General features: G+C 47.0%; 1 protein-coding gene and 1 long non-coding RNA gene across 2 annotated transcripts in view; both read left to right on the top strand.

Moving 5' to 3' along the window:
- The window catches only part of LOC137078273 (uncharacterized), a 12,236-nt gene extending 3,329 nt beyond the window's left edge, over positions 1 to 8,907 (top strand). Inside the window, exons 2-3 of the long non-coding RNA XR_010905279.1 lie at positions 144 to 182; positions 8,814 to 8,907. This is a non-coding gene — a long non-coding RNA (uncharacterized lncRNA). The remainder of the gene's footprint in view (positions 1 to 143; positions 183 to 8,813) is intronic.
- Positions 8,908 to 9,727: 820 nt separating this feature from the next.
- Positions 9,728 to 12,705, top strand: part of LOC137078268 (echinoidin-like) — a 61,718-nt gene continuing 58,740 nt past the window's right edge. The window contains exon 1 of the mRNA XM_067445427.1: positions 9,728 to 9,757. The gene's annotated coding sequence lies outside the window, so the exon portion shown is untranslated. The remainder of the gene's footprint in view (positions 9,758 to 12,705) is intronic.

Below are 12,705 nucleotides of genomic sequence, written 5' to 3'. Positions count from 1 at the left end.
AGTTTATGTGTTGGCTGATTTAGCTGAGTTTATGTGTTGGCTGATTTAGCCGAGTTTATGTGTTGGCTGATTTAGCTGAGTTTATGTGTTGACTGATTGTTTGTGTGTTTGTTTATTGAGACTGTGTCTCATCTTTCCCTCAGGAATGGAGAAAATCCCACTGACGTCTCTCCTGCTCTCAGGTGAGTGAGTGTTTAATGCCTAGCTTCACCGCTTCTGGAGCTCAAAGTGTTAAAACGTCTCAGAGTTTGAACTTCAGGCAGGAATTAATCCCAAAATCAGAATCAGACGCACAACTTGACTTAGCCGGTAATAAACCTCCTGGAAACCACATTTGTGACTGAAATTGGATGTACACTGCAAAAAAATGCTTTTCTTTCTCAGTATTTTTGTCTTGTTTCTCATCAAAATATCTAAACATTCTTAAAACAAGAAGTATTTACTAGACAAGCAAAAGTAATTGTCTAGTTTTGGGGAAAAATAACTAAAAATGAAGAGAGTTTTTGCTTAAAATAAGATAAATAATCTGCCAATGGGGTGAGAAAAATAATCTTAATTCAAACAGAAAACAAGATTATTTTTCTCACCCCATTGGCAGATTATTTATCTTATTTTAAGCAAAAACTCTCTTCATTTTGAGTTACTTTCCCCAAAACAAGACAATAATTTGTACTTGTCTAGTAAATGTTTCTTAATGTAAGATTTTTTAGATATTTTGACTAGAAACAAGACAAAAATACTAAGGAAGAAAAGCATTTTTTGCAGTGAAGTCAACAGAGCAAGTGTTAAAATTGTGTGTGATGGACATTTTAGAGATTGAACATTGTGTTTTTTGTTATTATACTATAAAATATAAGACCTACATTTGGATTTCATAAGTAAATTAACAAGGATTTGGGGCAAAAACACCAACATAATAAAGATTATGAAATTTTAAATATGAGGTGCAAAAAATGCTTTTCTTACCTGCTATTTTTGTCTCGTTTCCAGCCATATATCTACAAATTCTTAAATCAAATAAGTAAAATGACATAAGAATATTTTATTTTTCTTGTTTTCTGGAGGAAAATTTTTTTTTGAGTTTTTGCTTAAAACAGGCAAAATGATCTGACAATGGGGTAAGACATTTTTTCAGTTTGGAGCAGAAATAAGATAATAAGATTATTTTTCTCACCCCATTGGCAGATCATTGTAGTGGACACCAGAATTCCAGGGCCCAGTTTATGGCCGGGCCCCTCTTTGCCCATAACAGTGGACAAAGGTTTGCTCCATTTTGATTGGATCTTGTTGGACTAGTACAAACAAGATGTCCAACCCATCAGATAAAGATGCTTGGACAACATCCAGACACCTCTTTGAGGGCAAGAAGAAGACCTCTAGTACCAAGCCCAGGAAGGACAGGACTTCTCATTGGTCCACATGCAGTTTCTGCCCTTCACCCATCTAGAGACGGATCCCTAATGTCCTGATTTGTGACAACCATAAACATTCCTCAGGACCTCAGCAGTAGTGGGTGAAACAAAGTGTGGCAAGGGGGGCGTGGTTCAGCGAGGTCTGCAGCGGGAGAGAGAGCCGCGGGACGAGCGGTAAGTGAGTGGGTTGGAAGCAGATTAATAACACCTGTCTCTCGTTCCAGTAATGAGTGCGGAGAGGGGATAAAACCTAGGTGGAACCGGAGATCGAGGAGAGAGAGAGGGACTGCTGACGCGACACACACACACACTCACGGACATTGAGTTGTGAGACACGTTGACCCGGAAGCGGAACGTTTAACCGGAACCCGGAAGTGACTGAGAGAAATACACACGGGCAATAGCCGTGTGAAGAGACTGAGTTTTTGTTCTAATAAAGAGAAGCGTCAGCAGTCAAACCGACCCCCTTGTCCTCTTCCTTCCTTACATAAACGAACTTTATCACACTGGTGCCGAAACCCGGGAAGGAAGTAGGACAGCGCCGCCGCCATGACAACGCCCTCCGCCTCGCCATTTGCGGACATCATCACCTCCCTCGCGGTCCTCCACCAAGACCAACATCAGGCAATGCTGGACCTGCGGGCAGACCAGGAGCGCCGCTTCGAGGCGATTGTCCGCGGCCAGCAAGAGGACCGCGAGCGGTTCCGGAGCTGGATGGATCGGGAGGTTCGCGCCGAAGCCGCCGGGCGGGCTAGCGCATCGGTCCACGTGCCCCTCCACAAGATGGGGCCAGAGGACGATCCGGAGGCCTTCATAGACCTCTTCCAGAAGACCGCGGAGGCCTCCGGCTGGCCCCGGGCACAGTGGCCGGTGCGCCTCATTCCATTACTAACAGGAGAAGCCCAGGCGGCCGCCCAACATCTGCCGGTAGCGAACCTCCTGAAGTACGAGGATCTAAAAAGGGCCATCCTACAGAGGGTCGGTCGGACCCCGGAGCAACACCGCCAGAGGTTCCGCTCCCTGGAATGGGGCGAGGCCGGCCGACCCTTCGCTATGGCCCAACAGCTCCGGGACTCGTGCCGCAGATGGCTCTTGGCCGGCGGAAGCGACGTGGACCATATCATCGATCTGGTGGTGCTGGAGCAATTCATCACTCGGCTCCCAAGAAAGACCGCCGAGTGGGTCCAGTGCCACCGGCCCACGTCGCTGGAGACGGCCATCCAGCTGGCGGAGGACCATCTGGTGGCGTGCCCGGGGGTCGGCGAGCCCTCACTAACTTCTCACTCTCTCTCTCCCCCCTCTGTCTCTCCCTCTCGCCCTGTCCCTCTCCCCAGGTCCCGTCCTCCAGGCCCTCCTCGCGTTCCCCCCAGAGGTCGGGGTGGGATGGGCCCAGGACCGTCCGGGAGTTCGCGGGCTCCGCCCAGGGGGGCGGGTGGCGACAATGGCTCCGGTTTCACACCCTCCCCGCGCTCATTTTCCAACCCACTCCCCGCCGCAGGGGTGGCGGGTAAGCCTGGGCTGGCCTGCTGGCGGTGCGGTGATCCGGATCATTTTGTGGACCGATGTCCGAGGATGGACATCGGGACAATGATCCGGATCCCGGACGTCCAGCGGACCACCCCCGATCAAGCAGGAGAGTACCAAATTCCTGTAAGTATCAAGGGGGGTACATATCAGGCCTTGGTGGATTCAGGATGTAACCAAACCTCGATCCATCAAAGCCTGATGCAGCCTGGGGCATTGGATACAAGCCGCATGGTTAAGGTGCGGTGTGTGCACGGGGATGTGGTGGAATATCCGGTTGTCCCAGTCACGATACAGTTTAGGGGGAAAAAGCATAGTGTTGAGGTGGCGGTTAGTCCCCACCTCCGGCATCCGCTAATTCTGGGGACGAATTGGCCCGCCTTTTCGGCATTATTGGGGTCGTTATGCGCGGATGCCGCTTGGGAAAACAAGGCTAGGAACGGGGCGGTGCGAGTGCAGGTTGGCGAGACTGATACGGGACCCTTGGGAACAGCTTCAGAGGAACCGAGCGGGGTCGAGAGACTGATTCTCTCGGACCGCGATGACTTCCCTCTGGAGCAGTCTCAAGATGAGACCCTAAAACATGCATTTCAGCAGGTCCGCTCCATCGACGGTCAGTCTCTCCAACCCGCATTGCCCGTCACGTATCCTTATTTTGCCATAATTAAGGATCGGTTGTATCGAGTGACCCAAGACACTCAGACAAAAGTGGATACAACCCAGTTATTGGTACCAAAGAGCCGCCGGGAAATGCTTTTCCAGGCGGCTCACTCGAACCCGATGGCGGGCCACCTGGGGCAGGCGGCCACACTGAATCGCTTAATGACTCGATTTTTTTGGCCAGGCATTCATGACAATGTGCGCAGGTGGTGCGCGTCTTGCCCTGAATGTCAGTTGGTGAATCCACTGGCCGCCCCAAAAGCGCCATTGCGCCCCCTTCCATTAATGCAGGTCCCCTTCGAAAGAATTGCGATGGACCTCATCGGGCCATTAGAGCGATCCGCACGCAGACATCGTTTTGCGTTAGTCATCGTGGACTACGCAACACGATATCCGGAGGCAGTGGCTCTCCGCAACATCTCCGCGAAGAGTGTTGCGGACGCACTGTTTCGTCTGATCTCCCGAGTGGGGATTCCGAAAGAAATCCTCACTGATCAAGGCACGGCGTTTATGTCACGCACGATGAGCGAACTCTACGGATTATTGGGCATTAAATCCATTCGAACAAGCGTCTATCACCCACAAACGGACGGCTTGGTCGAACGATTTAATCGCACTCTTAAATCCATGATCCGTAAGTTCGTACAGGAAGACGCCAAAAATTGGGATCGGTGGTTAGAACCCCTCTTATTTGCCGTGCGGGAGGTTCCACAAGCCTCCACGGGGTTTTCCCCCTTCGAGCTTCTCTACGGACGACAGCCACGGGGGGTGCTGGACGTCCTACGAGAAACTTGGGAGGAGGGACCTTCTTTGGCCAAAAACGAAATTCAGTACGTCATGGACTTGCGAACAAAACTCCACACCTTGGGGCGGCTATCTAGGGAGAATTTGTTGCAAGCCCAGGACCGCCAGAGCCGGTCATATAACAGGGGTACAAAACTACGCAAATTCACACCGGGAGAGAAAGTGCTCGTTCTACTCCCTACGTCGAGCTCAAAATTAATGTCAAAGTGGCAGGGGCCGTTTGAGGTCGCACGACAGATAGGAGAGCTCGATTATGAAGTGATACGATCCGATAGGAACGGGGCACGTCAAATATACCACCTCAACCTGCTAAAAAAATGGAATGAGGTGGAATCAGTGTTTTTGGCAACGGTGATCGGGGGAGAGGATGATCTCGGGCCAGAGGCGAGCATTAAAGCGCAATCAGTCGCGCTGGCCCCTGGGGGAGATCACCTCTCACCGTTACAACTCACTGATTTATCAAAATTGCAGGCGGAGTTCGCTGACGTGTTCTCGCCCCTACCGGGACGTACCGACTTGATTCAGCACCATATCGAGACCGAGCCGGGCGTGGTAGTTCGCAGCCGGCCGTATCGCTTGCCTGAACACAAGAAAAAAGTAGTTCAGGAAGAATTAGGCGCAATGCTCGACATGGGAGTAATTGAGGAGTCCAACAGTGACTGGGCGAGCCCGATAGTTTTGGTCCCCAAAACAGACGGCTCGGTCAGGTTCTGTGTGGACTACCGCAAGGTGAACGCTGTGTCGAAATTCGACGCGTATCCAATGCCGCGGGTTGACGAGTTGCTTGATCGGTTAGGCACGGCTCGATTTTATTCGACACTGGACTTAACAAAGGGCTATTGGCAGATCCCCTTGTCTCCATTGTCCAAAGAAAAGACAGCTTTCACCACGCCGTTTGGATTACACCAATTTGTCACGCTTCCTTTCGGCTTGTTCGGGGCGCCCGCAACCTTCCAGCGACTCATGGATAGGATTTTGCGCCCCCATGCTGCATATGCTGCTGCGTACCTGGATGACATAGTGATTTATAGTCACGATTGGCAGCGGCATATGCAGCATGTGAGGGCGGTCCTGAGGTCGCTGAGGGGAGCGGGGCTCACGGCCAACCCAAAGAAGTGTGCGATTGGGCGGGTGGAAGTAAGGTATCTGGGCTTCCACTTGGGTCATGGTCAGGTGCGTCCCCAAATTGATAAGACTGCCGCAATTGCAACCTGTCCGAGGCCCAAGACCAAAAAGGAGGTAAGACAGTTTTTGGGGCTGGCGGGATATTATAGACGGTTTATACCAAATTATTCGGACCTCACCAGCCCTTTGACTGATCTTACTAGAAAGGGGCTACCAGATACGGTCCAGTGGACGGAGCCGTGTCAACAGGCTTTTACCCAAGTGAAGGCTGCTCTATGTGGCGGGCCGCTTTTACACTCCCCTGACTTTTCTCTCCCTTTCTTGTTGCAGACTGACGCGTCGGACAGGGGGCTGGGCGCAGTCCTGGCCCAGGAGGTGGAGGGGGGAGAGCGGCCGGTGCTGTACATTAGCCGTAAGCTCTCCAAGAGGGAAGCTAAGTACAGCACCATAGAGAAGGAGTGTTTGGCCATCAGATGGGCCGTTCTCACTCTCCGCTATTACCTCCTGGGGCGGGAGTTCACCCTCTGTTCGGACCACGCTCCTCTCCAATGGCTCCACCGCATGAAGGATACCAACGCGCGGATCACCCGTTGGTATCTAGCTCTTCAGCCGTTTAAATTCAAGGTGGTCCACAGGCCGGGTGCTCAGATGGCTGTGGCCGATTTCCTCTCCAGAAATGGGGGGGGGGGGGGGGGGGGGGGGGCTGCAGGCCGGACGGCTCCCCGGCCTGAGTCGGGCGGTGGGGGTATGTGGCAAGGGGGGCGTGGTTCAGCGAGGTCTGCAGCGGGAGAGAGAGCCGCGGGACGAGCGGTAAGTGAGTGGGTTGGAAGCAGATTAATAACACCTGTCTCTCGTTCCAGTAATGAGTGCGGAGAGGGGATAAAACCTAGGTGGAACCGGAGATCGAGGAGAGAGAGAGGGACTGCTGACGCGACACACACACACACTCACGGACATTGAGTTGTGAGACACGTTGACCCGGAAGCGGAACGTTTAACCGGAACCCGGAAGTGACTGAGAGAAATACACACGGGCAATAGCCGTGTGAAGAGACTGAGTTTTTGTTCTAATAAAGAGAAGCGTCAGCAGTCAAACCGACCCCCTTGTCCTCTTCCTTCCTTACATAAACGAACTTTATCACACAAAGAAAGACCAAAACTGATCCATCCAAATCCATTCACAACTATGTTTGGAAACCTTAAGACTGATGTAAACTACACATATCCATCTCATACTTATTCAGAGAAATAAGTATTCTCAGTGACAGCTATTTGTAATGCAACATCTTCCACAAACTCAGCTGTTAATGAACAAATGAATGAACACATGGCAGTTCAATCTTTTTCCATCATGTTTGGTGTCTATGTGTTTAGTATATTGTCAAGGGTATTCTGATGGTGGTTTGGAAAGTGAGAAATGCATTGATGAACTTTAAAGACCCTTTAAAGACTTCTAACTGTGTACAGTATGCAAATGAGTTCCACAGGGGAAAGAAGGGTGGGCCACACTGTGTGCCCTCTCTGATGCCAGCAGCCAATAGCAACACTGGAATGGAGAAGCGCCAAATTGCAATCTCCTCCTATTCGGAAAAGGATAAAGGTACCCTTTCAATAGACACTCCTTGTTCTGAGTCTGTCCCTTGAGGATTAGACTGTGACAGAGCAACCAAGTTCTGAGCCTCTGGTTTAACCAGAGAGACAACACAAGATCCGAGGATCTGAATCTACAGCTTGTGAGGCAGCAACAGATACGACAACGTTCTGAGCCTCCAGCCTGTGAGGAAAGAGACATTAACCAACACTACGTTCAGAGTTTTAGTCCAGCGAGACGACTACAGCACGTCCAGAGTCTCCATGCTAAAGAGATCAGAGCAGATTGACCAACTTCTGAGTGTCTGGTCCAAAGAGGCAGAAGACACACAGAGACATTTGCAACAAGGTTAAGCTCAGGAGAGCAAACCTTCACTTCAAGGTTCCTTCATCTGCGTGTTCCAGATTAAGGACCTTCTGCACCTACTTCAGGGCCTCATCTGCGTGTTCCAGATTTTAGGACCCTTCGGTGCCCCAGGAGATCAGCATTCCACAGATCTTCGTGTTCAAGGCTGTTGAAACAGATTCCAGCTCCTTTCTTCACTGCATTGTCTCCCAGCAAAACCAGTGGAAGAAGTCATCACCATCGGACTGCTTACTCAACCACGTGGAACGTAAATATCACTTAACCAAACCTCTCTCTAGAGACCTTGGCATTGTTGTATATTATCAATATATGATTTTCTAATTTACATTAGATGAAATATAACTGATGCTAGTTAATAACAAATAATCTGTCGTTTATTTGTTTAATGCATAATAAGGTTCTTCACCTTAGTTTCAGAGAAACAACAGTTTATCTTTCCATAAGATAACGTAACTCTTCTATAGCCACACTTAACTTACTCACATGTATTTTATGCATTTTACGCACTTTATTCCTTTATCATTCATTGTATTCATTTAGTAGTTGTGTTAATTGTTCTGTTTATCTTTTGTTAATAAAATCTATTTTATTACAATTGTGTCTTCCTTGTGCTGATAAGGCAGAAAAGGCTCTACAAGTTAGAAATCTCACCAATCTTTCAGATAAATCAGCTGACCAACTCTTCCCCCTTTACATTCATTATAAATGACTGGGCAGCCTCCTGTGTGGAGTGTTCTCATACAGCCAAGGTAAAAGTTCTTGACTAGTGTCCCAAACTAACAGGGGGGAAGGTGGTCATCTGATGTACTCATAACCACACCTTAAGTGACGTGTGATCCAAATTCACAACGTCAGCGGTGACGTGAGTACCAATCACTCTCTTACTTAGTGTCCTTGGGTGGACAAAAGTAAAAATCACTACATCATTTTGCCTGTTTTAAGCAAAAACTCACTTCATTTTGATTTTTTTCCCCAGAAAACAAGAAAAAATATCTTATGTCATTTTACTGATCTAGTAAATGCATCTTGATTTAAGAATTAATAGACATTTAGACTAGAAACAAGAAAAGAAAAAAACTAAATAAGAAGAGCATTTTTTGCAGTGAAAACATCTAAGCCCTAATATTGTTATGTGTGTGAATGTGATGCTGATGAGAGAGTTCATTCAAGCTCAAGTCAACACAAAGACCCTAAAAAAGGATGCATTTCACTCTAATAAAATATTCTCGCTATAGCTCACGTTAGCAATCCCTCAATGAAGCGTCTGGCTGTTTGAGCTCCTGAAAGTGTGTTGATGAGTGCTGAGATCTGTGTGTATTTGTCTCTCCTCAGCCGTGGTCAGTTTGTCTGCAGGAGCTCTGCGTCAATATTACTTCGTGAATCAGGCAAAGACCTGGACTGAGGCTCAGAAATACTGCAGAGACAATTACACAGATCTGGCCACGATCACCAACACACAAGATCAGAATGAGACGGAGCTGGTCATAAAGCGTGCAAACCCAAACGCTAACCCTAACCGTGTGTGGATTGGGCTGTGGAGCGATAACTCATGGATATGGTCTCTGAGTAACACAGCAAATGAGTTTCAGTACAGTAAGTTGCCATCAGGACAAACACAAGGGGACTGTGTTTATATTACTGCTAATGGACATTGGCATGATATAACCTGCACTTCCACAATGCCATTCATCTGCTATAATGGTGAGTTCAGCTGTAGAAGCACACACTGAAATGTGCTAAAGGACCAGATTGAGTATTTTCATGTACAATAATAATAAAACTGATTTGAATGAGGATAGTGAATTTGTCTTATTGTCCTTGATAAATGAGGGTAGAAAGAACAAGCATATTTTCTTGTTTTTGATGCATTTAACTCATAAAATTTAAAAGTAAAGTTAGTCAAATGTCTTTCTCTTTTATAGCCAGCAGTAAAGAATTCGTCCCAGTACAGGAGCAGAAGAACTGGACTGAAGCTCAGAGATACTGTAGAGAGAATCACACAGATCTGGCCAGTGTGAGGAACGACACTGAGAATGATAAGATTAAGGGCATCATACCACACAACCCACCGTCACCTAATGCTGGAGCCTGGATTGGTCTGCACAGACTCTGGGTTTGGTCAGATAACAGCACCTCCACATTCACAAACTGGCAAACTAATGAACCTGATCTCAAACAAAGAGATCAAGTCTGCGCCTCGATTAGTTACGAAAACTCCCAAAGACAATGGACAGATGAGAAATGTGCAGGACCACATCCCTTTGTGTGTTATGACAGTAAGTAGACTCTCTCTCTCACACACACACACACACACACACACACACACACACACACACACACACACACATCTGAACAAACACTAGTCTACATGTGAAACAGCACAAACTCTCATCAGAGGAAGAGTGCACTACAACTTTAACCCAACACTAATCACACAAGATCCTGACTGGGTTATTATAGTGGATAGTTCACCTAAAGATTAAAATCCATTTCAGTTCAAACCAAAAGGACCTCAAAACACAAATTAAGATATTTTTAATGAAACCTCCCATGTGTCACATGCATAGACTGTAAAAAAATATGGCTGTAGTGTCCGTGACGTCACCCATAGGATTCTGATAAGCCGTTCGAAGCGTAAAGTAGGGTCGAGCTGGGCGTCGCCATCTTGTGAGCGAGTCATCGCGTGTCACTCCCGGATAACAGAAAATGGGCAAAAAGGCGGGATGTGGGCGGAGCTTAGGTGACGCAATGACTATAGACGGCGGATAAAAAGCTATCCACCTGTAACCACGCCCTTAATTATGCAGAACTTTAAGGCTTTATATAACGTAAAGAATGAGTTATAAAAAAAAAAAAATTCACCCCCCTCACAGTCGTCAGGAAGCTCAAAATTAGCCGTACAGGCAAAAACCACAATTTGTACCAGACTGTAAACATGTTTTTTTTTTCTGCTGTAAAGTTGGGCGTTTTAACATGAGGCTCAATGAGATTCTGCTCCTTCTGGAGCCGCTCTAGTGGCCAGTGGAGGAATTGCAGTTTACATTACTTCCGTATTGGCTTCAAGAGAGATCGCGGGAGGTTGCCACTTGGTCACATGTCACGCCTGTCCCGGACTCAATTTCCCATGATCCTCCTTGTTTCACACCTGAACTCACTTCCTCATTCTCATTCTTTGCCTGGATTCCCTGCATTTAGTCCTCGTCATCTGCACTCCCTTTATATTGGACTCTCTTCCCTGCACTCCTTGTCCGTTCTATTGCTATGTTTGTCTTTTTTGGCAGCCCTGAAACTCCTCTTCTCTGCTGCACCACACGACTGGTTTAAGTAATCAAAACGTCCAGAACAATAACGGCACTGAAAAACTAATCGATATGAATCGAGTGGAGTGTGAAGAGATGGGAGTTAATTTAGGCTCTTAAAACAAGGCCATTTTACTTACCCCACTGGCAGATCATTTTACTTGTTTTGGGTAAAATCTCCCATACTCTCTTGCTCTGCTGGAACCAATGGTTGAAAGCTGGAACCTCCGAGGGCTCACCCGACCCGGGGGATAATGAAGGTTGCTATCCTAAGATACACAGGAATAAAGTGAGTCCTGTAGTGGATTGTCTCAGGGAGATCTAGGCGTACTCGGCCCAAGGAAGAAATTGGCTTCAGCTGGCCTGGTTCTGGTGGCTGTAATCTCTCAGATACCTCCAGATCTCTTGAATCTTCCGCTCAGTCTGGCTCATTCATTTGAGGGTGATAACTGGAGGAGAGGCTTACTGAAACTCCCAGCAACTTGAAGAAAGCCTTCCAGATATGAGGGATGAATGGGGGACTGTTATGTTCCCCTTTCTCCGTCTAGGTGTCAGGAGAGGAGGTAACAAAAGAAAAAGCATAAAAAGAAATACAAAACAAAAGGCAAAGGTGAGAACACACTTCAATCCTCTGTCCCAGAGTGAAGATGGGATGACACCGGATGAAAGGTCAAAGCAATAAAATAAAGATAGAAGGCATAACAAAGATTAATGGGGAGCAATGGCTCAGGGCCTAAAATAACAAACAAAACAGTTCTCTGACTAATTTAGGGAGGGATTCTAACTAACCTAAAACAAAACAAACAAATAAACAACATAAACTTCCCTTAACTCCCTGGCTGTAGAAAAACAGGGACAAAAGCAGTATTAAAAGAAAAAGGCACTCTCCCCCTACAGCTTCCCTTACAATAGTAACAATAAAATACCTCAAACCAGTTGAAGGTAGGACCGGATCACTGGTCACTTGCTAAATTCAGTTAGCCATTGCTAACACACAACTATTTTGATTGCAATTCAACGTCAAAACACACGTTCAGTCTGGAGCAGGGGAAAGTGTGTCTCATCTCACTGCAACCAGCACCGGACTGCCCCAATATACTCTTCTCCTCAGGCACACGCTCACAAACGAGCTACAGGTGGTGATGATTTGGCCTGTGAGAGAGTAGAGAGAGAGGGAGAGAGAGACAGCCAACAGGCAACAACTACGCCCAAACCCTCAGGGGTTAAGCAAATCAAAAAGGATCAACAAAATAATAAATACATAAATACGTCCTTGGACGTAACGGGGACAATGGTCCAATGTGATGTTGTTTCATATGTTCTGTTTCTGGCACTCTGTGGTCATGCGGTATACCGGTACTGGAAAAATACCGGTATATATTTTATTTCAAAAGGTACGATATCATGATTTTGCACATTTCGGTATATGCTGCTGTTCCGAAGTTCACCGCTAGATGGCAGCGCGCTACCCAAACTGACCCGAAGCAACCGGCAAATGTGACGACAGCATAGACGATCAAAATGGATAAAGCAGTTGAATCTCATGCAAGATGCCCAAAACGAATTAATAAAGAGAAAGGAGTAGAAGTGGAATTTGTAAATACTTTGTTTATAAAACTGATGAAGAGCCATCAAACCTAGCCAAGCATCTGTCACTATCCTGACTTCTGAAGAGATCGACAGGTTAGTGAATCAAACCATCTCATTTAGACATTTTTCTTTTTACACTGATCTACGCACATACATAGCCTAACATAAGATCGAATATCACAATCTCCAGCAATCGTTTCAACCAATGACATTTAGATCTCTTAATACTTGCATGCGTACTATAGCAGTATTTACATTCCCGTTAGACACAACCGCCTGTGTTTATGTGAATGCTCACTAAAGACGGACATTTTTACATAATTCTGTGTGTTTGA

This window comes from Pseudorasbora parva, chromosome 6 (assembly GCF_024679245.1).
Source record: "Pseudorasbora parva isolate DD20220531a chromosome 6, ASM2467924v1, whole genome shotgun sequence".
Taxonomy (NCBI): domain Eukaryota; kingdom Metazoa; phylum Chordata; class Actinopteri; order Cypriniformes; family Gobionidae; genus Pseudorasbora; species Pseudorasbora parva.
The sequence above is the reverse complement of the archived record's forward strand: the minus strand, read 5'-3'. Positions and strand labels throughout refer to the sequence as shown.